The sequence below is a fragment of the Bubalus bubalis genome, chromosome 18 (assembly GCF_019923935.1).
Source record: "Bubalus bubalis isolate 160015118507 breed Murrah chromosome 18, NDDB_SH_1, whole genome shotgun sequence".
Classification (NCBI taxonomy): domain Eukaryota; kingdom Metazoa; phylum Chordata; class Mammalia; order Artiodactyla; family Bovidae; genus Bubalus; species Bubalus bubalis.
In genome coordinates, this window is record NC_059174.1 from 11,713,346 (window position 1) to 11,741,223 (window position 27,878).

The 27,878-nt window shown below is 49.2% G+C and overlaps 2 long non-coding RNA genes across 2 annotated transcripts in view; one reads left to right on the top strand and one right to left on the bottom strand.

The window, feature by feature from the left end:
- Nucleotides 1–1,710: 1,710 nt before the first annotated feature.
- The window catches only part of LOC102402959, an 84,758-nt gene continuing 58,590 nt past the window's right edge, over nt 1,711–27,878 (bottom strand). Inside the window, exons 3-4 of the long non-coding RNA XR_326558.4 lie at nt 19,123–19,257; nt 1,711–1,756 (exon numbers count right to left, since the gene is read on the bottom strand). This is a non-coding gene — a long non-coding RNA (uncharacterized LOC102402959). The remainder of the gene's footprint in view (nt 1,757–19,122; nt 19,258–27,878) is intronic.
- On the top strand, nt 16,451–18,406 carry LOC112580210. Its single transcript, XR_006545988.2, has 3 exons — nt 16,451–16,773; nt 17,839–17,960; nt 18,265–18,406. It is a non-coding gene; the product is annotated as an uncharacterized LOC112580210 (long non-coding RNA).

Genomic DNA, 27,878 nt, shown 5'->3' on the forward strand with positions numbered 1-27,878 from the left:
ATGTCAAAAGCTAACTGATACACCCAGTAAGCACTGAAGTCAGGATTTGTGCTCAAGTCTGTTGACTCTACCATCCATGCACCTCTCCCCACAACACTGTTTTCGCTGTGGTTCTCATAATTATTTGCATTCATGACAAAGTCTAGGATTTAACATTTTGGAGACTATAGGAGTGGATATTGGGTGAGTGGGCTTTATCTTTTGTGGTTATCAGAGAGAATGGGAGGGATACCATTTGCAAACTTGGGAGTCAGAATACAATCCATGCCATGTGATTGAAGTCTGGTCAGCGACTGCTCCCAACTTGCTCCCCATCTTTCTTGGTCAACCACAGCCATGTGCCAGGCAAAAGCTTTCTTGTGTTTGCCTCTAGTACTTAGGAAAGAATAGTAATCCTCTAATCCTAATAGCTAAAATGCACCAAGCACCTACTTTTACTAACCTCCACATGGATCATCCCAATTAATCTTCCCAACCAACCAAGGAGCCTTATTATTTACATTTTACACATGAGAAACCTGAGGACCCATCAGAATATCCTCACCATTGGATTCTGGAAGAATTGCAAGCTGAAAACTGGGTTTCACAGCTTAGAATCTGAGAGAGTTATTGGTAAAACTTCTAGCAGCAAAGACATCGATTACATTTTAGTTACTAATTCAACAAACCAGTTCGATGTAACCATTCTTCATGAGGCCAAGCGATGGAGTAAGTACTTAACCTTCAAAATGCAGGAGACAAAAACCAAATGGGAGAGAGAGTCCAATCCACAAATACAGTGGAGATGCTCTCAATGGTCAAAAAAACAAGCAAACACAACGATCATGACAGGTATAGAAGACTTGCACTCTATAAACCAGCTCGACCTGAGGGACATTGACAGAACGTGCTGCCCAACAACAGCAGAGCCCACCGCTTCTCCTGAGCACACAGAGGGCCAACCAAGGCTGGCCAACCACCTGCTGGGCCACTGTGGCTCATGGCTTGTGTTTGCAGAGTCCATGACCTAAGCATGGTTTTTATACTTTTAAAGGGCTGTCCCAAATAAAACTAAGCAAAACCACAAAGAATACACAACAGAGACGCTACCTGCCTTGCAAACCCTAAATTGTTTGCAATCCCCCCCTTTACAGAAAAATCTGCCCTTCCACTCTTCTGGATCATAAAGCAAGTCTCAGTAAAGTTAAAAAGGTTGAAACGATACAAAACATATTTTTTGACCATAGTGGAGCCTAGCAATTATTGCCATGAAAACATATGGAAAAAAAAAAAAAAAAGATCAACCCACAGAACAGGGTGTTCAGCAGCCCATACATATGTATGGGCATTTCTCACACGATGACAACAAAGATATTTCAGTACATGGTGAAAAGGACCCACCACTCAATAAATGGCATCAGGACAATTGGCAAAAGTGCAAAAGCAAAAAAACAAACAAAAAAACAAAACCAAAAACTTACACCATAAAACTATTAGGAATAAATGTAGAAGACTCGGAAGATAGAGAATGTTTTCTTAAAAGTATAAATGCAAAAGCAAACCAAGTAAAAAAATCTGTTTAACAATCAACACCATAAACAAACTGAAAATCCAAGCGACCACTGGGAAAAAATACTTGCAAAATATAAAGTACAACTAAAGAACAACTAACATCCAAAATATTCAACGCATTCTTAGAGATCAGGTTAAAAGAAGATGAACACTCACCTACAGGACGTCCAAGAAGAACCGTTCAAAGGACAAGGAGAGGCAGCCCCTGAAAGAAGAGCGCAAATGCCAGGTGTGAAAAGATGTCCAAACACACCAGGGAGCAGAAACTCGCCAGTTACATTAACAGGATACAGCAATCTCTCTGGTGGACCAGCAGCTAAGACTCCGAGCTCCCAGTGTAGAGGCCTGGGTTCCATCCCCGGTCAGGGAAGTAGATCCCACATGCCGTGACCAGAAGATGCCACATGCTGTGACTAAGACCCAGCACGGTCACATAAATAAGTTTTTTTTTTAATAAAAAAACTAATTAAAATAACAGGATATTGCTATTAGTTCACATGTTAGTCATAATGCAGAGACTGGCCATGGCCAGCACTGGGAAGAGGATGGGGAGTAAGCTTAGCCACCACGGGTCCACAGACTGCTGTTTTTTACAAAAGTGATTGATAGGATCTACTCAAACTGCAAACCCACACATCTGACAACCTAGACACTGCACTTCTTAGAACTCAGTTTTGGTGAAGAAATACCCACGTAAGAACAGAGGGGTAGGTCTGGGGATGTTCAGGCAAACATGTTTGTTATAAGAAGACACGGAAAGTAACTGAAATGACGATGGATATGGACATGGCAAAGCAAACTGTGGCGTTTGAAAACCATACGAAAGACTGAGCACTGGCTTAAACAACGAGGCCAAAACACAGAGGACGTGGAAAGACTTCTATGTGGAACCTAAAAAACAGTACAAGTGAATGTACGTGCAGAAGGGAACCAGACTCACTGATGCATAGAACAAACCAATGGTTACCTCTGGGAAGAGGGAAGCGGGGAGGGGAAAACGAGGGGCAGGGGATGAAGAGGCACGAACTACTGTGTATAAACGAGGTGAACAGCCAAGACAGACTGTGCAGCGTGAGGACTTACAGCCATTGTCCTGTAATAACTGTTAATGGAGTATGATCTGTAAAAAATATCAAATCGCTCTGCTGCACACCTGATATTAATATAATATTGTAAATCAGCTATACTGCAATTAAAAAAAAAGATTTTGGACTTCCTTGGCAATCCAGTGTTTAAGACTCTGCCTTCCAATGCAGTGGGCACTGGTTAAACCCCTGGTCAGGGAATTAAGACCCCACATGCCGCTGTGCAATATGGGCAAAAATCTGAAAAACAAAAGCACTTCTAAGATATTGTTGGGAGAAAAGGGGGGGTTCCCGAATGTGTTTGGTATTACACCATCTATGTTTATAAACCATGCAAGGCAGCAGCTCCTCTGTGTACACAGATTTATGTCTGTGTGAAAAAAAAGTGAAAGTGTTAGTCTCTTAGTCGGGTCCGACTCTGTGTGACCCCAAGGACTGTAGCCCTCCAGGCTTCTCTGTCCATGGGATTCTCGATGGCAAGGATGCTGGAAGGTCTTTAGGATATCCAGCAAAGTTTTCTCACTATAAGGAAAATACAGGTGAGTTTTGTTGTTTCTTTGGGCTTTTGTCTATTTTCCAGGATGGAGGTTATTTTTGAAATTTTATTTTATTAAAAAAAAGGTTTTTTTTTTTAGATTTTTTTTTTGTTTTTGACATGGACCATTTTAAAAGTCTTTATTGAACTTCTTACAATATTGCCCCTGTTCTGTATTTTGGGTTTTGGCCATCAGGCATGTGGGATCTTAGCACCCTGACCAGGGACTGAGCCCGCATCCCTTGCACTGGAAGTCAAAGTCTTAACCACTGGACCACTGAGTGAGGCCCTGAAAATTTTTTTTAAAAAAGGATAAAATTGTGTGAGGCAGTGCATTTTTACAGCACGAGGATGGATCCACTCTGTAAGAGAAGCCAGCTGCCCTGCTGCCCCAGCCTGGCCAGGTCAAGGTGCTCTGTACATCCTGACACTGTATGCCTTTATACTGTCATTCTACCCTGTTAATCCTTCCAGTCCTTTGGCCACCTGATGCAAAGAGCCAACTCATTGGAAAGACCCTGATGCTAGGAAAGACTGAAGGCAGAAGGAAAAGGTGATGGTAGAGGATGAGTCGGTTGGATGGCATCACCGACTCAGTGGACATGAGTTTGAGCAAGCTCGGGGAGTTGGTGATGGACAGGGAAGCCTGGCGTGCTGCAGTCCATGGGGTTGCAGAGTCGGACACGACTGAGCAACTGAACAACAACAGCAAGCCATCCTGAGCTGAGGGAGACAATCACCCTTCCCTGCGAGGGTGTCTGAGGAGCTTCCAGGACTTTCGGTTTTATTCTCAACTCTAAATCCAGGAGGCGGGATTCAGCCTTTCCCCACGATATCTGATGCTTCCTTCCCTCTCGTCCTCCTTCATCCCACGTCACCCACCAGCAGTCCTGCCCCAGAAGCCCTCCTGGGTCTGAGGGCTCTGAGAGGACCCTTAACGATGAGGGATCCAGGGAGACGAGGTCATAGTAAGTGGCCCAAGTGGCCAGGCTCCTTGCCTGTGGTAGGCCACTCTCTATGCAGCTCCCCCTAAGCTTTAGAACTCTTTGCAAACTCCACAGAACACAGGGGCTTAAACTCCAAGTTGTGACAAAGCCTCTGAAACACATTGAGTGGGAAATCTTCGTCTTTCTGAGCATACGGGGGACCTCTGGGGGTGTGCGAGGGTGGTAGGGTCTCCCAGGAGAAGCCGGAGAAGGAGGCAGCAATGGGGGCGTGGAAGGGGGGGATAGACTTTGAGATCATCCCCTCTAGTCTGGAGGCTGGGAGGGCGTCTGCGGAAAGCGACCGCCAGGGCAGAGGTGTAGGACATATTGATTTCTCCTCACAATAGAGCTGCCTGAAGCCCTCGGTACCCTGGTTCCAGAACCCCGAAGCAGGTTTGTCAAATCCCAGATTAGGAAGTGCGGGTGAGTGGGGAGTCCTTTTAGTGAGTTGCAACGAAGTTATTAAAAAATTTAAAGCTTCAAAAAAATGAATAGGCTAGACCAGTGCTTCTCAAACATGGTCACTGTGCAGCCGGGGGCAGGGCCCTTGATTCTGAATTTCTAACCCAGATGATGCTCATGCTGCTGGTCCAGGGACCACACTTTGAGAAGCAAAGGATGAGAGGTAGATGGGAATGGACAAGACATGTCAGTGCAGTGCATAGCGTAAGATTACATCTTGTCTTATGAGCTTTTATTTCAAGTGTGTGTGTATGTTGGGATGTGTTCTTTTATAATGCACTGGGATCCAAGAAAATGAAAAACACTGAACTGAGATCAGGAGGAGGACTGGAGTCGAAAGGCAAACACACTCAGGTGGATCTGGGCTATGGATCATTCTGACTCTATTTTAAACATGAAAATGTCCCTCTCAGGGACATATGTCTTATCTGGTCCTGAGTTGCTTCCATCACAAAAATTTGAACTTGTGCCATTTCCTGCGGCGCGGGCTTACATAGAGGGGTGAGAAGGGCATATCTATTTTGGAGTCTCATTTCAAAACGTCCCAATATCGCCGAAATCAACTGGCACAAACAGAGCGCCTGGGAGTTTCTTTCATAGAAATGGCAAAGTGCGTCTATCAATGGAGCACACGCAGCCGGGCGGAAGGGCCCGCCAATGGCCGCTCCATCAACCTTGGCAGATGTGTACATTACCCTTTGATCTCCAAGGATGCTGTATTTAGATGACATAATGCGTTTGGGGTTATCTTTCTCGAAGGTAGAAGGGACGTAAGCAGATACCCACTCTTGCAAGATAAAATTAGCACCTCTTTGCTGGAAGATAAACATTTTTCGGCAGGAAAGCTCTGATTAAAGTACAAAGCGGCCAGGGGTATTAGGCTGCACCCCTTTGAGTGAAATTCCTATTTATAATAAAAGGAAATAGCACTGCTATGACATAAAGCAATGGGGAGCCGCCGCTCCCGCTGGAAAGACGGGGCTTCACTATCGCAGCTGTTTTTGCAAAGGACCACTGTGGTCCAAACTCTGGGTTGGGGGTGGACAGAAGAAAGTGGGTGCTCTGTGTGGAACCCCACCCAGAGACAGCCCCACTGATCCTGGCACTTCCTGTCCCCACATCTCGGGGCTGCTGTGAGCAGTTGTGGGCTCTGCTCCCTGCCCAGCAGAGGGGGCGCTTCCACCCAACACAGTCACCCAGCTGCTCACCCTGGCAAGGGTTGGGTCAGCCCAGGACGGGCACCATCTGGAGAATTCCTGCAGAGGCGCTGTGTAGACTAGCTCTGGACACCCTGTCTAACCCCTAGATGCTTGGTGCCTATTCCCACAGATGCTTTTTGCCCCCAGGACCCCGTCCCCATGTCTCTCCCTCCACACCTGCCTCCGGTGGCTCAGACGGTAAAGAATCCACCTGCAATGTGGGAGACCTGGCTTCTATCCCTGGGTGGAGAAGATCCCCTGGAACAGGGCATGGCAACCCACTCCAGTATTCTTGCCTGGAGAATCACATGGACAAGAGGAGCCTGGTGGGCTGCAGTTCATGGAGTCACAAAGAGTCGGACATGACTGAGCGACTAACACAGCACAATACTGGACTGTGAACCAGATGAGGCCCGGTACTGCTTGAGGCTGGGCAAAGAGGCCAGGCGTGCACAGGGCTTTAGACTTTTTATTTTTCCAAACTGGAAGGTTACCCCCATCACTCCTTTCCCATGTATGCACGTTAACAGTGGGGTTTCAATGGTGGTGCCCACCCGCCATGAGAATGCCAAAAGCTAGGCTGCTAATGGTGGTCCTGCCCCTCCCTTTGCAAGCCAAGCTGGTTAGTAAGGGCACTTGGCTTCTATGGTGTCCAGGCTTCCTCTGCAAACACCCCTAGATGTGGCTGGTACTGAGACATGGGGGAAGTGGGGCAGGGCACAACCTTCAAAAGAATGACAGTCATTGAGAGCATGACAAAATCTGAAACCTACTAGGGCCAAGATGGGGGAAGATTTGCCTTCCAGGGGACCCTGAGCCTCATTATACATTCCTTGTAACACATCGGCTAAATGACACACCTACAGTTCCGAGGCCAACCAGCAAAAACCAAAGAGTAGCTGGTGGCCTAATTTCTGGAAATCCCCACCCCTTTCAACCCACTCCAGTATTCTTGCCTGGAAAATCCCATGGACAGAGGAGCCTGGTGGGCTACAGTCCATGGGGCTGCAAAGAGTCGGACATGACTGAGCACACAAGCATACGCACTTCCCAAAACAGTTGGAATAGTCCCCCCACTCACTAGCCTGTGAAATCACCCAGCCTATAGAAGCTAACCTCCCTGTATTTCAGGGACTCCCTCACCTTCTGAGACGGCCCACGTTTTGTCTGGGAAGTGTGTATCTCTCTAAATAAATCTACTTCTTACCTATCACTTAGTTTCTCACTGAATTCCTTCTGTGGGGACACATATAGAACCAGAGCTTCATGAAGTCCTCAGATCAGGTGTGCAATTTCAATGAAGACAGTGGTTTCGACTCCCAGCCCCTGGGTTCCAGTCCCAGTCTGAGTTGTATGGTTTCAGCATCACAGTCTGGCCCTTTTCAGGCTGTCTCTAACCCCAGTTCTCTCCGCAGGTCAGTCCTTGGAAGCCTGAGTTTCAGTGCCCATCCCCGCAGGTACCATCAGCCTCAAGTCTTGGGCTGGGGACCACAGAGAGGTGGCGTGACTCTCTCTCTCTGTTCTGGCTGCCACCAACCGGCCGCTGCGAACTCCGAGCCTCCTAGGCTCCCCCTCTGTCCCCGCTAAGGTCCCTGCCCGAGAAGGGGCTCCCCATGTGGGGGGATCTTTTCTCCTTTCCAGCTTCCTCCTGGGGGTGCAGGTCCCATCCCGATTCCTTTTTCTCTTTTTGCTTTCATCCTAGCTGGTTACGTGGAGCTCTTTCTTGCACCTCAGGGTGGCTGGTATCCTCTGCCAGCGTCCAGTGAGGTATTCTCCAGGAACTCTTCCATGTGGGGATGTATTTTGGCTGTATCTTTGGCAGGAGCTGGGCTCCATGTCCTTCTATTCTGCCATCTTGACTCTTCTCTCTGTGCATGTAATTAGGCTCAGGGTCTCCCGCTGAGCTCATCCTGAAGCAGGCCTGGGTGGGCCTTCAGTCCAAGGATGGGTGTCCTTATAAGAGACAGAAGAGAAAGACGAGGAGAGGTGGTGTGGAGGCAGAGGCTGGAGGGAGGCGGCCACAAGCCAAGGGACAACTGAAGTCAGTGCGGGGCCAAGACCCCACAACTGGAGCCCTATATGCGTGACCTCCCCTCCATGAAGGATTTTAAGCAAGAGGATGATTGCCAACATCTGGGGAGTGGCACACCACACTGGCTGCCATGTGAGAAGATCTTGGAGGGGCGAGGGTGGGTGGGGAAGAACAGCCGACCGCCAAGGTGACCACGTGGAGGAAGGAGACAATCAGATACCTGGGGAGTCCGGGGCACAGATGCTGATGCCAAGGCTCGCCATGGCACTGCGTCTACTGGTCCTTTCAGGGCATCAGTGGAGTCTTAGCTCAGTCCTGTCCCCAAGTGGGTCCAGTGGGTCCCCAAACCTGTCCTGTGGTTACTTCCTCTGCTCCGGAATGCTTAATTGGAGCAGACACCCTGGCTGTCCGCTTCAGGGAGGGGTAAGGGGTAGGTCAGAGTGGATTCCTGGGTTGTTGGTGGGGCTCCTGCTCCCACAGTCAGTTACAGCAATTCTAGCCCCTGTCACTTTGCTCATTTCATTTACTCTTGTCCTGGGTGACCCAGGAGTAAATGCGGCTGGAGGAGGGGCCCCCTCTCCCTTTCAGGATTTTCCCCTCAGGGCTGGGCTCTTGGGTCACCCCCTCCCAGGACCAGTGCTCACAGGGCAGCGTTTCTCCCTGTGGGCCACATGCATTAGACTCACGGTCTTCTGACACTGACTCTGCACGCAGCTGAATGGGACTCAGAAATTTGCTGTTTAGTCGCTCAGTTGTGTCTGACTCTTTGGCAACCCCATGGCTCCTCTGTCCATGGGATTTCCCAGGCAAGAATACTGGAGTGGGTTGTTATTTCTTTCTCCAGGGGATCGTCCTGATCCAGGGATCTAGCCCACATTTCCTGCATTGGCAAGCAGATTCTTTACCACTGAGCCACCAGGGAAGCCCCTCAGAAACTATAGTGATGCATAAATTCACCCACATCTTCCATGCTAATGGTGAGAACCAACACTGACCTGGAGTTTCCCTTGTGCTCCTTGTAAGGGCTGTCCCTTCAAAGTGAGTGGTGATGTGACCTGGCCCCACCTTTCCTGCTTTGGAGAGTCCTCCTCTGTCCCCTCTCCAGCCCACTTTGGGTTTCCCAAATCTCTTCATCAATCCTGGTTTGGGGAAGGGAGCCTGCAGGTAGTCATTTACACCTTGGTATAAATTTCTGTCACTGCTTTTCTGTCCCTCTTGGGGAGGGCATTTTGTAAGTCACAACTCACGGTGAATGAAAGTGATATGTTCCCCAGAAAAACATGCCAGTGAGAACAGGTGAGCCAGGCACATTACCTGTGCCACCCCTTTCTGGTGGTGGTGGTAGCTTAGTTGCTCAGTTGTGTCCAACTCAGTGTGACCCCATGGACTATAGCCTGCCACACTCCTTGGTGCATGGGATTTCCCAGGCAAGAATACTGGAGTGGATTGCCATTTCCTTCTCCAGACCCCTCTCTGAGGAACCCTGAATTCTCTGCCCTCCACTATCCAGACTCCCAGGACCCTGTAAGTGTGCCTGCTTCTCTAGGGAGTGTCCCACAACTCCTTGCCACACCTGACACGTCCCCTTTGCTCTGTCTCTTTCTGATCACAGACATGTGCACTGGAGTGTCTGGCCTATAACAATAGTGTCCAAACTCCTTCACTTCTCCAAAACCAGGGTCTCGTCTCAGCCCCATCATCACCCACACACCACATCCCCATGCAAACCATACTCAGCTCACCTGGAAAAACAGGCTCCTCCAGTCCCCTTCTCCAAAAAACAGTTCTTATCTTTTCAAAGATGGATTTGATATTTGATACATCGAAAGGAGGAGGAAAAGCTGCCATGTCACTTCCACTTTACAGTTTAGTATTGATTTTGTTTTCAGTTACATCTTTGTAAGCCTTGTTCAGGCTTTGGCTTAATCCATCCTGGCTATTGCATGGATTCTCCTTGCTCAAGACCTCTGAGATCTCAGATCCTTAAAAATATTCCCTCCAAGTCCTCAAGGATCACCTGATTAATTTCAACACTTGAATCCAGCCCAGAGCAGATTGAGACAAACCCTGAAAAGATTATGGTGCTATCCCCATGCCTTTATGAAATTCAACAAAAAAGTAGTACTCAATCATGAAAAAGGAGGTAAGGAAATTCAGCAAAGTGCTAACTAAGGGCTGTGATTATATTTACAATTAGTATATTTAATGTGATTTGGTTAACTGGTTCATTTTCTTTTCTGTTCATTGAGCCTCAGATTTGTTACAATTTTTTGTCATGTTTCCCTGCTTCCCCCATCTACTGGCTTGTTTGTAATTGTCTTTTTTATCTGCTCAAAGTTATGTAGTAGTCTAGATGGATACATGTGTACCTATGCTGAGTCCCTTTGTTGTCTACCTGAAACTATCACAACACTGTTAATTGGCTATACTCCAATATAAAATAAAAAGTTTAAAAAAATCACTTCTATTTGTGTGTTTCTACATTCTTTTGGAACATTTTACTTATTGTATAGATTTACATTTCTTGCCTTTAATTTCTTTTCCTTTTTTCTTGGTGTTTAACTTACATCCATAGGGCTTCCCTGATAAGTTGGTAAAGAATCCGCTTGCAATGCAGGAGACCCTGGTTCAATTCCTGGGTCAAGAAGATCTGCTGGAGAAGGGATAGGCTCCCCACTCCAGGATTCTTGGGCTTCCCCTGTGGCTCAGCTGGTAAACAATCCACCTGCAATGCGGGAGACCTGGGTTCGATGCCTGGGCTGGGAATATCCCCTGGAGAGGGGAAAGGCTACCCACTCCAGTATTCTGGCCTAGAGAATTCCATGGACTGTTCAGTCCATGGGGACGCAAGGAGTCAGACACGAATGAGCCACTTTCACTAACTTATATCCAGGGAGGTACAGAAAGTGTACAAGTCTTAAATTTATAGCTTGATGGTTTTACATGAGTGTACACCTCAATACAAGGTATTCACCAGCACCCAGGGCCCCCAGCCAGAAGATCTGCCCCTTCTCAGCCTAAACTCTCCCCAGCGATGGCCTCTATTCTAACCCTACCCTCAGTGCATATGGAGAAACACCAAATTCCTCAATCACGTTCTTGATCTGGATGGCCTGACTGGGATCTGGGCAACCCACTGGGGTCTTTATCCTTCCTGGCAAACTTCCAGGATCCCTAAGAGTGGGGATCACGTGAATGTACCCCATTCCCCAACCTGTCTTTGAGGTGACATTCAAGTCATGGCTCAACCTCTCATGGCCTCCTGCTCATGCAACCTGCCCCCTTCCACCATGGCTGACCCAGAAGGTCAACGTTCAACCCTGCCTAACCGATCATGGCCAAGTAATGCACCAGAAGCCTGAACACTATGTCCTGAGGAGTGTACTTCGGACAGGGACCTCTGCCTGTGTGTCATCCTGGAATAAAAGCTGGGCTCTGTAGGCAAGAGTCTGCAGACCTGGCGCCTAGCCCTGAGGGATGCTAAGTCCCTCATCCTCCTCCACCATGCTGGCATCCTGGCAGATACCACCAATCGATCTTCCGCTCCCTCCGCTCCCTCCCCCCTGACAGACATCACCAATCCATCTTCCACTCCCTCCTCCCCAGCCTTGAGGGAGGCAGTGTCTAAACCAGCCATCCTCAGAGCCAGCTGCACATTGGGGTGCTTGGGTGCTTTGAAAGCAACCTGATGCCTGGGCCACGCCCCCAAGGATTCTGAGTTAATTAGTCTAGGGTGCAGCCTAGGCACTGGATTTTTCAGATTCTCCCCTGGTGACTCTAAAGTGTGGTCCAGATCGAGAACTCTTGCTCCCAACGGAGGAGCTTGGGTAGCGACTCCCACCAAGCAGGTGAAGCCCACGGTCGGTCTGCTCTAAACCCGGCCACCCTGAGTGGTTCACAGACTGACCCAGGTGACTTGGGCATCCCTGGGTGCTGGCTGATGAGGGACCAGCTCAGTACCATCCAGACCTACTCATCTGAACCTGCACTTTAGCCAGACCCCCAGGCTCGTGTGCGCACTGCACACAAGGGCCCTGGATGAGAGGAGTCCCCAGGTGCGGCCCTGACATCTGTGGTTTAGCTCAGCCCACCTCCCTCCACGACTCACAGGTGTGGGTTTAAGAGATAGTACGCTTCCAGGATTGTCTTATACTGATGTGACAATCTATGCTTTTTCTTTTTTCTTCCTTTCTCTCTCTTTTTTTTTTTAACATATGTTCTTAATCAACAGAAATGTTCTCCCCATAGTTTCTGTAAATAAATCCCTTAATATGAAAGCTAATGTCCTCCGAAGAACTCATGATAATTAAAAAAAAAAAGTCTTTTCCCATGAAGTCCACTTCCCACAGTAAAAGTCTGTGGCCCTTTCACTTTGGAGGCAAAGGTCCAGGGGCATTTCCACAGGACTATGTCTGGGGATCGAGGGGGTCGGTCACAGCTATATGTATTTAGGAAGAAATCCACAGAAAAAGTTAAGAAGATACAAGACTTTGGTGGCTCAGTGATAAAGAATCCACCTGCCAATGCAGGAGAAACAGGTTCGATCACTGGTCTGGGAAGATCCTCTGAAGGAGGAAATGGCAACCCACTCCAGTATTCTTGCCTGGAGAATTCCAGGGACAGAGGAGCCTGGCAGGCTACAGTCCATGGCGTTGCAAAGAGTCAGACATGACTGAGCGACTGAACAACAACAACAAATTACGGAAAAACAAACCACGCACAACCCCACCACTCTATTATTTTAAGATTTTTGTATTTGAAAATGTTGCTATCATTTTAATCATATATGTGTGTGGGTACTTTAAGAACATTCTAGCACCTTGAAGAATAGTGTGTTTATTAAGGTGATTTCTTGGAGGCGGAAGATTTAAGTTGGTAGTTAAAGGAAGAAGGTAGGAGGCAACCTTATGGATCATCATTTACAGATGGGGAAAGGAGACCAGATTTGGTAAGTAATATGCCCAGGGTGGCACAGAAGCTGAGTGGCAAAAAGCAAACCAGGGACTTCCCTGGTGGTCCAGTGGTTAAGACTCTTCCATCCAATGCAGGGGATGTGGGTTCAATCCCTGGTCAGAGAACTAAGAAACCACATGCCAAGGGGCTTAACTAAACCTGTATGCTGCAAGTTCTGAGCCCTGCGCCACAGTGAAAGATCCCAGACACTGCAAGGAAGATTCCACGTGCTGCAGCTAAGCAGCAAATAAAAAAAAAAAACCAAACCCACGTTTCCTGATGGTGGGATTTCCTGGTATACTGCTGAGCCAGTCCCTGGGGTCTTACGGTCTACTCTTTTTCTAGCCTCTCATGTGAGGGGGTGGCATCCCGTTAAAAAAAAATCTACTGCTCTCAATCCATTCGGGTGTTTTCCTTTCATGGTCTGAGTTGAACAGCAAAACAGCAATTGATTATTTATTGCAAGCCAACATTTTGCCCATCCCTGCTGCCCTCGTGCAATCAGGGAAAGTGGGATCCCGAGAGGGCAAGCTACTTGCCTGAACAAACACAGCTCGTCAGAGGCAGAAGCGGGCTCTCAACTGGCTCTGCTGGACCCCCCAAGCCTCTGAGAGCCATGCTGCCCAGCCAGTGTTGGGAAGCCCCCAGGCCTCCAGCACAGCCAGCTTCGGGATGTGAGGCTGTTTATTGTTCCTGGGGCTCTCTGTGCGGCCGTTAATGTGTCTGAAGAGGGTGGAGAAGGAAGGGGCCTCTGGGGGGAGGGTTGACCATCCAAACAGATTCAATAGAAGCCAGAGTGTAGCCGGGGCAGCGAAAGGCTGGTGAGCGGGCAGGGGGCCTGTGGGTCTCTCGTGCTGTCTCATGATAATGCCATGTGCTGCCCCCAGTGAGGACGGGGCCCTGCACATCCTTCCTTGTACCCCAGGGCACCTGCTGCCGGCCAGCTCTTCCATGGGGCAGACCTGGACCGCCCAGCTGAGGCCTGGCTGATGTGGGAACCATGCTGCCTGCCCCCCGGCCACGTTGCTCTCCTGGTATTTGAGGACATGGCCCAGCTTCCCAGATGGGTCCCTGACACAAGCCGTGTAGCCCTCAGCCACTCAGAGAAAATAGAACAGGCCTTGGGCTGAGACCCCACCCCCCAGGTCTGCACGCGGGGACTGTGTGGCGCCTCCGACGTGCTGTGCACTTTTCCTGGACTGTTTCATGTGAGCCTGAAACAGCTCCCCAAGGTGGGGCCCATTCCAGCCCCACTTCACAGGCGAGCAAACTGAGGCTCCAGCTGGTGAAGCCACTCGCCCAGGTGACGGGCTAGCTTGTGACCTGGGCTTTCACAGCTGACACTGGACCTGATGTGACAGCTCAGGGGCTGCAGCCCGGGCTCTGCGGGACGCCTCTGTCACTTTCCAGCACTCTGGTCTTCAGAGATGGACTGACCTCTCTGTCTCAGTTTCCTCTTCTAGGAGATGCAGACAATAAGAAAGCCTGCCTCCTGCAGTGACGTGCATGGGTGCTAAGTTGCTTCAGTCATGTCCGACTCTGTGACCCCATGGACTGCAGCCCGCCAGGCTCCTCTGTCCATGGGATTTTCCAGAATATTGGAGTGGGTTGCCATGCCCTCCACCAGGGGATGTTCCCCACCCAGGGATCAAAGCCGTGTCTCATGTCACCTGCATTGGCACCTGGGTTCTTTCCATCAGTGCCACCTGGGAAGCCCCTGGGGTTACAGAGGGGGGTCAAGTAAACTTTTCCCTGAAGCCGAAAGACTGCAGGGAAGATGTTTAGCATCTAACAGGTCCCTACAAAGGCTGGCTGTGACCAGGCATCCCTGAGCACTGCCGAGCTTCCCTGGGTACCCATCTTCCTGCCTCTCCACATCCCCGTGTCACGTGTGGGTGATGATGGCCACCGTGAGGGTCACTGAGAAGATGGGAGATGAGGTGGGTGAAGCTGGTGTTCCGAGTGTCTGCAGCATCCTCTGGACTTGCACGTTTTTAATTTCAAATGTTCACTGTGTCTTCAGACTTCAGACGCCCTTGCAGTCCTGGCTGGGAGCACACTTCTCTCTGATAGCAGCCGTGAAGCCAATATAAAATCAGCGCGTGGAATATGGCCACTGACCCAGGGGCGATGGCCTTTATAAGTGCTGGTACTGGAGGGTGAAGCTGGCAGAGGACCCCAGGGGACACCTGGTGACCCTCTCCTTTAAAAAGAAAAGGGAAATGGCTTCTATTTAGGCTGAAGCAACTTTCTGACAAAGAGAAGGGAAAGGCTTTGTAGGAAATTACTTTTTAAGATTGTGTTCACTCAGGGGCTGTTACATTCAAATTGTGACTTAATAACAAAAGAAATTCAGCTGGCATTTGGCCGAGTTTAGGCTGGTGTCAGCTGGTTCCAACAGGACCTGAGGAGCAGGGGGTTCTGCCTTGATCCCCGTGGGCTCTTCATCCTTCCATGGACAGGGGTGCCATCCTGTCAAGGAGGCACTGGGGGCCAGGGTAGGGGCTCAGCGAGCCTGGATGATGGTTCCCGCCGCCATGGGCTTTTCTCATTAACCCGCGGTCACACGAGTCCATGAGTCAAAAAAAACCACGCGGACTTGACCCAGGCATGTGGGTGCAGGACGGATGGCCGTCTCTTGGCTTTGCTAATTGGGGTTCTCTTCTCATCCCAATCAGGTTCTGCTCTTCGTCTAAGCAGACGAGATAAGAAGGAAGCTGGGGTTTCCTAACAAGCCGGCCTAGCAGGGCCGCGCAGCCATTTCTAAGTGACCGGTCCCGGCGAGAATCCTGGTCGGTTTGGCAGTAGGCTCATTCCCCTGTGAGCACGTCGGTGTGATGACCCCAGGGAGGCCAGAGTCGAGTGGAAGTCCCTTTGAAATCTGGCTGCAGATGTTGCCTTGAGCCGAGATGTCAAGATTCCTTTCCCGAGGAAGAAGTCCATCTGAGCTGCTGCCCCATTTGTCCAGTAGAATGAGGAGAGCTCGGGCCGCCAAGCCTGGACCCGAAGCCACGGCTGCTCTCCGAGAACAAAAACAGCACCGATGAGTAAGGGCCTGAGACTCTTTTTATTGCAGGCTTGGAAATGATCAAAATCAAATCAAGCCACATGAAACTGTGTCCTTCTTTTGTGTCTTTTCATCAGAAGGACTTGAAGGAAAAAAAGATGTATCAGCATTTGTTGTTGTTTTTTTTTTCTTCTAATATATACAGAAATAATACCCAAAAGAGGTGCTTCAATGACTTTGCAAATTAAAGCAAGAAGATGCCAACTTTAGATTTTTAAAACCACCACATATCCACAGGTCTAGGTCAAAACTAATAGTTAACATTGATAATGGATTTTTTTTCCCAGATTTTTTTTTAATCTGAATATAAAAACGTATTATATGTTATATTGACATTCAGGCTAAATCTTTCCCTTATAAGGTGTTTGACATAAATAGTTTTTATTATGTGACTCTTAATGGGAGGAATACACACATTTCTTAAAGATCCCAGCTGCTATTGTTATTATCCGAGACATAAAATTGGAATCCCCACTTCCAATATCAAATTTTAGCACAAACCCTATAAAATGTATCTTGTCAGAATGTGTCAGAACCGCTAAGCTCTTTTCGGCTGAACAGACTGCAGCTGGCGCTTGGTCCCGGAGGCTTGACTCCACTTCGTGTGTCCTCTGGGTTGCGGCAGTGAACCGGTCCGGCTGGCACCCCGCTGCAGGTCTGGCCGTGAGGGAGGCGTGGGGTCAGATGAGTGTGTCCCAGCAGCGGGCCCGGTGACACGAGCCTGCAGGGCCGGGCCAGGGCCTGGAGATAGGACCCGCCAGCAAGTATGCGGAGAATGTTTTTCTTCGGACTCTCCGGAGGCTCGCAGACCACAGGGATTCCGTCCGCAGTGACAGCCTTAACATTTGCCAGAGCCCTGGACGCCACTGCAGAAATGGCATTGCCCACCCGGAAAGTGAGAAGGTAACGTTTATTTTTGTATTTTTCCTCTCTCTCTGCCGTATACAGACTGGAGAAAGACCACCAAGCGTGGGCCATTTTTTTTTTTCCACCCTGATGTACAATTCACATTTGTTAATCAAAAAAAAGTGCCCGAGGTCATCCACCTAGACTTTTTTTTTTTTTTCCCTTCTTCTTAAACAGGAAACGGGTTTCAGATGTTTATATGTTAAAAAGTAAGGCTACTAATCTGTTTAGCCATTTACCAGACCCTGGTTAACTCTCTCTTAACATTTTAACGTTCAGACCTCATAGAATGACATTCACTTTTATCTCTCTTGTTATTTAGAATTAAAAAAAAAAAATCTTTTGATAGTCACCTGCTTTGGGGGAGCTGTTCCAGCGGAGTTTAAAATAAATGAGTTTGGTAGTTTAGTGACCCGTGGCATTGGTGCCCTGCAGAGTGGGTAGAATTCAGCATTCTCAGGCAGTTTGTTGAAACAGACTGTGGACACGCGTCTTTTCATGTGCCCACATTCACAAACAGGCGTGTGTTGAGGCATCTTGGATTCACACCAGAGATTCACAAATGCACACCATTAAGAGGTCCATAGCGACGGCAAAATTAGTTCTTTTACACATTGGCTCTTTTTCTTATGATCAGTATGATATTTTCTACTGTTCTCAATATTAGGCTGTGAGCAGTCACAGAGAACAACCTTTTCCCAAGCGGGTCCGTGGTCATTTAGCCTGACGTTTGGAAATCAAAGTTCGTTTTATTGATGGATTTTTTTTTTTTCCCCTCACTCCAGGGGTGGGAATTTTAAACAGTTGCTGGTGGTGAAAATATCTCCCAGTTTAGCAAAGCAAATCAGTGATCTTTTTCTATGTTGGGGAGGTTTACATATCTATAATTTGGAAGAAAGGGGTACAGATAGAAATGTGAGTGCTTCTATGAATTTGTTAGTACTCAAATCACTGGCTGAAAAGACTCTTTTAAACACAGAGGTCAGAGCAGAAGGAATTCTATCACTTGCTAACCCAGATCTGATGGCCCCCAGCATTTGACCAAATGCTTTCTGTCTGCAGGTTGTATAAAGAGGCAAAATGATGGGTTTGGGAGACACGTCGTCAAGGAGAGAGAGAAATAGCTGAATTGAGACCAGCTCTAAGAATCAATCAACTGAGCATTCTCCAAAGCAGTGAAAGAGGTATTTGTAAAAATGAAAACAAAAAGACAAGAAGCATTCTCAATTTCCCTATAATTGTCCTTGTCTGTCTCCTACGCAAATATGTATTTCCATGTGGCAGAAATGCACTTATTTTCTTCCTCATCAGTTATCAGCAATGGCTGGAGAAATAATGGATACAAGTGCAAAAACGGACATGTAATATATGTCCCAACTCTTTCAAAATAGGGGTGGGATGGGTTCGATAAAACAACATTTTAAATATGTGCTTTTGACAAACAAACAAAATCTTGATTCCTTGGGGCTTATTTTAATTTGGTGTTAGGACGGCTCGAGGCTACCCCGGTACAGGCGTTAGGAACCCTCAGTGCAAACACAGGTCAAAACGGCGATGGCACCACCTGCCTCAAAATGTGAGCAGCAAGCACAGAAAAGGCTTCTAGCGTGAAAGGAGTGCCTACGGAACGAGTCTTCAAAACGTCAGCACCAGCAGAGGTGGATCCGCGTGGAACAAATGCACACCAGCCCCGGTCTTTCTCCAGGACACGTCTGTGTTCCAGAGACCCACATCTTCCTGCATCTTGGCTGAGGAGAGCACTTCTGGTTTGGGGAGCCCCGGGATGCCAACAGCAGTGGGGAAGCCTGACGCGGAGTGTCCGCAGCTACAGAAAGGCCAGAGCAGCCTGCGGAGGACAGGGGTCTGCAGGAGGGTGGGGAGGGCCGCAGTTTGGGCGACGGGAATTTCCTCTACCTGGGGAAGGGCGAGGGGCACCAGGCTCAGACGTCCCTCAGCCCTCCTGTGTGAACACCCCAGGACACGAACCACTCTGGGCCAGGACTTTCTGTTTTTAAAAATCTCTTTGGCCCCCAGACGTTATGAACAGAAGAATGCCGAAGTCTGCAACTCCAGGGCAATCACCGTGTCAGCTCAGAGCTGAGATGTTTCCCGAATGAACACCTGGGTGATGTAAATCACCCCACGGGTAAACACTTCAGGCCTGGATGCAGGCTGGGCGGGGTGCACCCTCCCACCGGCCGGGTCCATAAACCAGGCGCTGGCCGGCCCTGCAAACGCTCCTTTCACCGACAAAGACCCCCCTCCCGGCCTAGGAGCAGATGCCTGCCCGGAGGTCACTCAGATAACGGCCAGGGGGGCTCCCACCCTCCCTGCTGGCCAACTTACCCTGCGCTGCTCTGGGGGAGTGGAGCTGGCAGAGGTTTCTGTCCTTATGAATGACTTTACCATACCTACAGGCGGGAGTCGGGGCTACCGGCTTCCAGCTGGATATTTGTAAAGGGCGGCATGCAAAGATGAACCCTAAAAAAAGATGGTTTGTGCTTTAATATCATGATAGTAAAATCATAACAGGAGTAATAGCAGTAATCTAAAGAGCTATATGAAATAACCCCTGAGACAGTAGAATCAAAGCAGCATTTCCTCTTTTAAAACAGAGTGAATTAAGATATTAAACTCTCTCCCCCCTCACTGTCTTAAATTCTTTGACTTTTAATGGATAACCATTCGGTTGCTACACTCCACTGTTAAAAAAATCCCTGAGTAGGGGCAAGTAGATGGCAGATGGCAAAATATATTCCCACAAAGATCGCCAAGTTGAGAATTTCTTCATGTTCTGATGCTCTAAGTTAAGAAAAAGGTCTCTCCTAATTATCGGGCTAGGAGGGGTCTTTTAAATGATATCGCCTGTATTTAGCCAGACAGACGTGAGGACGAGCAACGTAAACATTATAAAAGCAGCCTTCAGCACAGGCTTTTTATGGCTCTATCCCTTTCCACTCGCAGCACGAATTAGAGAAACACAGAGAATTTGAGAGAAGTTATTCTGCCTCCAGGATCAACCTTGCACCAAAGAAAAATAACCCAGAGAAATTATTCTGCTGCCTGAAACGAAGGCAGGATCAAATGGTCGCTGATCAGAGCAAATGTTTAAATTGGATAAGTCAAATCGAGCGTTATTAAATAAAGCTTGTTTAATGTGTCTCGGACAGAAAACGTCTTTTGAAGAGTGCTGTAAACCTGATATTAGGAATCTGGCCGAGTGCACGTCTTGGGGCTCGACCGGTGCGCACCGAAACCCGTGTTCTTACGACAGAAAATGTGATATTCTCCCTTCATGATGTATTTTTTTTTCCCTGTGTATGAAATGAAAGCAGAAAGGTTTTTACGTAGTTCCTGAAAACTGTTAATGCGAGTTAATAAATAGGAGACAACCGACCCACGTTTTAATGTTTATTCGTCAGACTCAGCTCCGCTTGGCCAGCCGGGGGATACCGGGACGACGTGCGGTGCTGGAACGCCGGCGTGTGGGGTGGCTTTCCCACCACGGCACAGTGGGGTCGCAGCTGACCCATGCTCTCAGCAAACTGAAAACCACTCTCTAATGAGTTTTACAATATTTACATTTTCAATTTTATTTATAGGACGCCAGATGTCTACATTCAAAAGAAAAAAAAATCATTTGGAATATAAGATCCCACCCCTTCCGCACACCCGGTGGCGTCTCAGGCATTTGTGCATTCCCACTGCCAGAGGTGTGTGTGTGTGTGTGTGTGTGTGTGTATGTGTGTGTGCCCACCACCTGGGAGCCGGGGTTCGGGGGTCTCTCGGGGGGTCAGGGAGGTGGCGATGGGGCCTGTGCCCCCACTATCTGCATGACCAGGAGCCCGTCTTTATTTCTGGGCCCCGTTTTCTCCTTCTGTGAAAAGGCTGGGGCATATCCCAGCACTGCGACTCTTTGCACCGCTTAAGGGTCACCGTGTCCTCCTAAAGCCCTTCCAGGGACCCGTGAGAGGCAGCTCGGAGCAGACGTGAGAAAGTGGCTGCACAGCGTGCATGTGAACTCGGGTCCTGGAATCACTAAGGGCTTTTCTTGCTTCACCCCTAAATGTGGTCTCAGAGGGACTTCCCTGGTGGCGCAGTGGTTAAAACTCTGATTTCACTGCAGGGGACTCGGGTTTGATCCCTTATCGGCAGACTAAGATCCCACATGCCATTCGACACAGTGGAGAAACACAAATAAGTAAAATAATAATAAGAAGAAAATAAGTAAGAAAACAAAGTGGGCTTAGAGCATCCAGCCCACAGGAGAGGGGATTGAAAGGTGCTTTGAAAATACAGGTCAGGAATTTTATTCACTTTGTTTTTGCTGTCAACTGACTCAGCACCCAGACTCAGGGACCAACAGCCCCGCTCTGCTTTATCTCCTGCATTTCAGCCACATCTCGTCTCCAAGTGACCCAAGCTCCTCAGATTCCCCCCCTAAGACCTCATCTACCCCAGGCTCTTGCTGGGAAATTGTCTCCCCTTTCCCAACACAGACAATGAGCAGTGTGCCTTCCGGCTCGTGCCCACTTCAATACCCAGCCTGGTTCCTTCCTGTGGAGCAGTGCCGGCCAGCGGTGCGGGCAGCAAGTGTCCGCGTCCTGCGTGTGACCCGGGAAGCACTAGGGGGGACGGGGACAGACCCATGGCCCCTGCAGCTCCCGGGGGGCCTCCCCATGTCACCTCCGTCACTCTTGGGCAGGCATTGTTGCCCCACTTCTTGGCAGACTCTTCAAATCACCGTGCATCCTGCAGCCCAGTGGGACTGCACTGAACCTCCTAGGTCCTTGTCCAGCTTGGACAGAGGGTCCAGCCAAACATGCCCTGGGACGGAGGTTCTCAGCATGGCCTGGAAGCCCCGGTGGGGCAGGCAAGGCCGCCTGTGTCTCACATGCCCTAAGGAGGGGGATTCCAGGCACTTGCTGCTTTAGCAAAGCCTCCCACGCTGCTACTGCTTCGGTGATCCAGTAAGAGCAACTCCTCAGGAGCCTAGTTCCATTCCCTCTGAGGCTGCAGCAACCTTACACCTCCGGCATCAAAGCCTGGACCGAAGGCCAGGAAGGAGGTGATATCGCAGGACCGGCTCCACAGGAGGAGAGAGGAGAATGGTGGGGGAGGGGGGACAGATGGACAGGAGGAGAAAGCCGCGGAGATCTGCGGAGCAGCAGCTGAGAATCAGGAGATAAGTGGGGTGGGCAGGAGGTGGAGATGAGAGAGGCCGGGGGAAGCGGAGGTGGGGGAAGGCGGCAGGGGTCTCGCATCTTTCTCCCCTTCACCATTTGGCTCACGTCTGCCCCAGAGACTCTGTCTCCTGCTCGTCCCACCTCTACCTCCCATCCCCCCGGCCCGGCGGGTCCCAGCCCTGCCTGTCCTTTTTGGTCCCCGAGAGCTCCAATGGTACAGATGCCCGACCCCGCCCCAGAGACTCGGAGGGGGTTGTGCCGGGCGTGGAATCCGGCTTCAGCACGTTCTACCTGCTCCCAGGTGGTCCCCTGATCTGAACCTCAATTTATACACTTTAACTTCCTTCATGAGCTTGCACTTGGCATGCTGGGGACTTCAGAGGTTTGTCTGTCCTAAGTCCGCACCTGCATTGGGTGAAAGCCTGCGGTGGTCCAGGGGCCACCTCGTCTATACAGAAGCATCACCTCCATCGGTCAGACACTTGGGTTGAGGCCTGGTGAGGCAGATGCACGGGGAGCTCTGCGTGCTCTGGCTCTGCTCGGTCCCCTGAGGTGGTCTGCCTGAAGGACCGTGAAGGAGCCCCTCCCTCGTGAACCTGTGTGCCCCACCCCCACCCCTCGGCCTCTCTGTCCACCCCACCCCACTGGCAAAACCAAGAGAATGAACTGGACAGCTCTGAACAGTTTCTGAACCGAGACCCTGACTTGCACAAGAATCCCTGGTCTCAGCACACAGTTTTCTCTTTCTTAGTAAACGCATTGAGAAAACAGAATACAAAAATGTCTTCTGAAAACAGTTCTGACAAAACTTCTAAAATCTTCTTAAAAAAATGATCAAGTCTTGATGACTTTGAAACATACGTTCCAGTTATTTGTTTGAAGTAATTCTGATGTCTCACTGCCCCTCACTGCCTTGTAAATTGCAGTCCATTACTGACTCAATGTACATGAATTTGCAGAAACTCAGGGAGATAGTGAAGGACAGGGGAGCCCGGCGTGTTGCAGTCCATAGGGTTGCAAAGAATCAGACACGGCTTAGCGACTGAACAACAACCATTAATGAATGTTAACACAGAATATCTAGCAAGTCAGGCACTGTTTGGGAAACCTCACGTGGCTTCATTCAGTTCACTGTGGCAATGACCCTGCCATACAGGCATCACTTTTGTGTCCATTTTACAGATTGGATAAGTGAGGCAGCGAGGTCAGATGTGAACCCAGGTGGTCTGGCTCCACAGGTGGGCAGGGCTGGGGAGCCAGGCGGGCAATACCAAGTTGCAAGATGGAACTCTGTTATTTAGGAGAATTTCTGAGACGCAGCCCCAGCCAGCCCTGCCGCTCTGTCTGAGTCTGAGTCACTTTTCCTTTCTCAAGCCCAGTTTTCTCTCCCATAAAGCAAGAGCGGTCCTATGGGTGTGCTGCCTCCACTCCCTTCCACCACCAAAAGTAAGACCACCAATCCCCTCCTCCATACTTTCCAGGGCCTGACCCCTGAGCTTCTGGTTTGTGATAAACTGGGCTCTGTTCTTAAGGAAGAGAAGAATGTTTTCTGGAAATACCAAGCCGGTCTTTGCTGGAACAAACCTTGAGGCTGAGGCACAAGGAAAGTGGGGCAGGCTTGAACATGTAGCAGGACCCCTGGCTGGCTCAGGGACCCTCTGACATTCTGACCCCTGGACAGGGAGGACTCTGAGCTCTGGTTTCTCTACGAGACGGCAGGGGGACAGACACACGGTGGTTCCTGTGGAGCTGAGCTGCCAGCAGCCCTGGAGTCCAAGAGTTGGATCCCACCTCTCTGCAAATCCAAAGGAGGAATCCCCCACACCTTCTGGGTCCCGTCAATCAGGAAATCTCAGCTCTGGGAGGATTACATAAGGCAACGCTCCATGTTCATGAAAGAGCAGCCCAGAGCTTTCCACAGCCTTCCAAAGTCATCACAACAAAAAGCAAAAGGCACAGGCGGGACTCCTGTCTATAAACATCTTCTCACACCAACCAGAGGAGAGAGGCACCACTGTGAACCCATTTTTCAGATGCAGATACTGAGGCACAGAGCAGTTATGAAATTTAAATAAGGTCACACTTGGAGCTGATCTCTGATCCCAGATGGTCAGCCTGAAGGGCTGTTAACCCTCAGCTTCCCCAGTTTCTCCAGGTACCTAAGAGGTGGGAGTTATTATTATTATTGGGTTTTGGTCAAAAATAATTTTTTCTTAGACAGCCGGCACAGCTATAGAGAGTCACCACCAGAAGACAACACCGATGCAGCCCACCCACGAAATTCACACACAAGAGGGATGCGAGAGGCGCACACACCATGTCTGCTGAGCCGTCCCCTCAGCTCTCCACCTCTGACCCTCACCTCCTTCCTGCCTCTTACTCAACACCGCCTGACATCATGTCTTGAGTTTGCACTCACCCAGAAAATGTAAGCTCCTTGACGTCAACTATTTTTGTCTATTGGGTTTGACATCATATCCTCAGCACCTAGAATAGTGCCCAACGCATACAACTGCAGCAAGTATCTTTAAATAGGTGGATGAATGCATTGTGCTCAGTTATTCAGTCACGTCGTGGCCGAGTGGTCTTTGCGACCCCAAGAACTGTAGCCTACCAGTCTCCTCTGTCCATGGGATTTTTCCAGGCGAGAATACTGGAGTGGGCTGCCATTTCCTTCTCCAGGGGATCTTCTCCACTCAAGGATTGAACTCGCGTCTCCTGCATTGGCAGAAGGATTCTTTACCACTGAGACACCTGAGAAGCTGAAGGATGAATGGGTGATGCTTTTTTCAGAGCTTTGTCATCTTTCTGAACTCCCTTTAAAAAAATCTGTAAAATGGGACTTGTGGTTGCCAAGAGGGAAGAGGGTAGAGGAGGGAAGGACTGGAAGCTTGGGATTAGCAGACGCAAACTATTTCATGATGGATAAACAACAAGTTCCTATTGTAGAGCCCAGGGAACTATATTCAATATTCTGTGATAAACCATAATGGGAAATATGAAACAGAGTATTATATATATATATATATATAACTGAATCCCTTTGCTATACACAGAAATTCACACACTGTAAATCAGCTATACTTGAATAAAATAGTTTTTTTTAAAAAGTCTATAAAATGGGCTGAGTGCTCCCCACCGTAGGGCAAGGGAAGGCAAGGCCGGTCAGCTGTCCAGCTTGCGGCGTCCCGTGCGTCTCAGCACAATTGGCCGATCTGTACGTCCTCCCCAGACGCCCGGGGAACCACCCGCCCCACCCCCCAGCCGCAGCCTGTGAGGCTGCCTGTTCTGGAAGCTGCCACCGCTGCCCTCTGCAGTCTCTGGGCTTTGTCTGCCCCATGGCCTGTGATCTTTCAACAGTTAAGAGCATCGCTAATAAGAGATTTGAGAACAATTTGTGTCACTTGGAGAAGGCTGGGTTTCTGGAGGGTGGCTGGATCTTAGGTATTGAGTGAGCTGAAGTCTCTGCTAATTCCGCTGACTTTGAACAATAAACAGCCTCACACCCTCCATTGTTCTGGGGCCTGGTGCGGACCAAGTGGGCCCTCCCCCGGGAACCCTGAAAGGATTCCTTAGAGAGTGGGTGTTGACCTCTATCTCACATGGGATCCTCTGCTCCGGAGAAGGTCTGGCAAACGGCAGGGCCACTTAGCACTCCTGACCCACAGAACCAGAGTTTCCACAGCCCATACCTGCCTCCTGGGAGGATGGCCCTGCAAGCGGGGCGTCCCAGGGCAGAGACTGCACACACACACGCCCCTCCTGCGTGCTCCTCCACAGTCGTTTTAGTTCACGGTGGGCAGGGACTTAAAAATGAACGTACAAGGACATGTATGAATGTAAACCTTGAAGATGCATTCCAACATGCACTAGGTGAAGACAAATACTGTCTGATTCCACTTATGCGAAATACCTAGAGCAGACAAATTCACAGGGTTAAGAAAGTAGGTTGGTAGATGCCCGGGGCTGGGGCTGGGGCTGGGGGGCTGGGGAGTTAGTGTTTAATGGGGACAGAGTTTCAGTTTAGGAAGGTGAAAAATCTGGGAGATGGATGATGGTGAGGGTTTCACAATAAAGTGAAGGTACTTGGTGCCACAGAGCTGTCCAGTTAAATATGGCTAAACTAGTATGTTTTATATTATGTGATTTTTACCACAATAAAAAACATTAAAAAAACAAAAGCAAACTCGCATTTATTTCTTTTGAAAACTAAGTATTATAACATGTTTGTTATAAAACAAAATATTTGTTATAGAAACTATATGAAAAATGTAAGTGCTTAAGGAGTGATTTATTAACTATAATCTTGCCATCCTGGGATTCACTGCTTTGTATCTTTTGCCGTATTTTATGTCTCTGTCCTTCTGTCTGTAGAATACAGCTTGAATTATTATATAATTTTAGATCCCGTTGTTCTCTCATTACTATTTTATCATCAGATATTTTCATTTCTTTCAATATCCTTGGGAACTCACGTATTTTAAAATCGGAAAAACAAACCGTGTTGTGAAGAAGGCAAAGTCCAGAGGGGACGATGATTCTGCCAGTGGACGGAAAAGCCAGGACAGACACACGGTGAGGACGTGGGGTTAATGTCAGCCTTGGAGCTCATTGTGTGTTTACTGACACCATCCCCTCCTCAGGGGAATGAGGCTGCTCCTGAGTACTCATCTTTATAAACACTGCTGTGGACAGAGATGCTTAGATGTAAGTCCTCGTGAACCTCCCCATTCACCTCCTGCAATAATCTCCCAGTAGAGGAGTCATGGACCAAAGCGTGTGGACGCGTCTAGCTGCCCCTGTGAACTAACCAACATCCCATAGGAAGAAGGCTGCACGTTTGTTCACCCAAGTCTCCTGACAGTGTGTGCAAACACCTTGGATGGCGCTGAGCAGTGACACCTTTAACTTTCTTTCTTTGTTGTTGTCCAGGGTTTCTCTAGTTTGGTTCTGAAACACCCTCCTGAGCCTGGTCTCCCGAGGGAGGGAGCTGGATTAGCCACGAGTCCCTCCAAGGGAGAGCATCTGGGGCATTCAGGTTCTGGGGAGTTCAGGCTGCAACACCCCCACCCCCAACTCGGTTTGGTTTTCAATCTTCGCTGCCTGGGGGGATTTGCTCCATGGGGGAGTAGGGGTGGGGGGTGGGGTGGAAGGGCAAGCAGACTTGCAAACTCTCACCTGGGGTTGAAAGGAGCTTTTGATAAGAAGCCTGTCCCTTTTAAAAAGCAAATGGTCCCCAGAGGGCTTCTGGAGTCTGTCCTTAGGGGGTGGACATGTGGAGCTGATGGTGACCTGCCCACTGCCCCCTCCCCACTCCCCCAGCCCCCAAGGCTGACCAACCCACCCATCACTCAGCATTCTTTGGCCTGATGGGGCTTGGGGCATTGGAGGACTCAGTCTTGCCTGAAACACGAACAACGCGAGTGCCTGGTGGGTGCTGCTGAGCCCCTGCTCCACAGCACAGAGAAATCCTGCGGCTCCACAGCCCTGGCTATCTGCTTCTCTCCTTGCCCAGGCTTATTTTTTATTGTTTTTAATACTGAGGTGGAATTAACATACCATCAAACGAACCCCTTAAAGCATACACATCCATGGCATTTGGTACATTTGTGATGTTACAAACTCACGGCCTCTATCTAATTCTAGAATACCTTCATCACCCCAAGAGGGAATCCCGGATCCACTGGTCACCATCTTCACCCCCAACCCCCTCCCCGAACGTCCCCAGAAGAGGCAAAAGGAGAGAGACCTCTGGTAACCCCTCATCTCCTCTCTGTCTGTACACATTTGCCTTTTCTGAGGACATTCCATTTAAATGGAATTGCACAACATGTATTACGATTCTCCTGGGTCTGGCTTCTTTCATTCAGTATAACCCTTTCAAGGGTCATCCACGTTGTAGCCCGTATCAGCACT